General features: G+C 34.7%; 1 protein-coding gene across 2 annotated transcripts in view; it reads left to right on the top strand.

Annotated features, from left to right (window-relative positions):
- LOC107691558 (peptidyl-prolyl cis-trans isomerase-like) overlaps window positions 1–525 on the top strand; it is a 4,302-nt gene that overhangs the window by 1,541 nt on the left and 2,236 nt on the right. The gene's annotated exons all lie outside the window — the stretch shown is intronic.

Raw genomic sequence — 525 nt, 5'->3', positions numbered from 1 at the left:
GCCGCTAGACGCGTCTTTATCACTGGCGGGTTTCCCATTTGAATTTGAGTATTAGTGTTTGTTTAAATGAGGAGGGTATTTAAGGAACGCAGTGTTTCACATGGCGCTAGTAAAAGTAAATAATTTCTCAGCGGCCATTTTAGTTACGTCTAGAAAACTCGCTTCCGCATTGTGGCGTTTGAACTGGCAGCTGCAGTGCGGTCACATGAAGATGAGGCGCTCGTGTCTTCACTAACTTTTCTCTTTTTTTTTTTCGTTTTTGTTGCAGTCTTTAGAACAACGAACATACAATGGCAATAACAAACCACATCAAAAAATATAATAAACGAAGACAATAAAAAACTAAAATGGAAAAAGCAATAAGAAAATCGCATGTCCATAACAAGCATTTACAGTTTTTTTTTTTCCGATTTGTTATTTCTTGTTTCTTTTGATAATGGCCTATTTCTATTTTAAAACGAGTAAAATGTTTTTTTGTTTTTTTTTTCAATGCTCATTTACACTTATGGAAAATTCTTCATCCAC

This window comes from Sinocyclocheilus anshuiensis, unplaced genomic scaffold (genome assembly GCF_001515605.1).
Source record: "Sinocyclocheilus anshuiensis isolate Anshui unplaced genomic scaffold, SAMN03320099.WGS_v1.1 scaffold630, whole genome shotgun sequence".
NCBI classification, from domain to species: Eukaryota; Metazoa; Chordata; class Actinopteri; order Cypriniformes; family Cyprinidae; genus Sinocyclocheilus; species Sinocyclocheilus anshuiensis.
The sequence above is the reverse complement of the archived record's forward strand: the minus strand, read 5'-3'. Positions and strand labels throughout refer to the sequence as shown.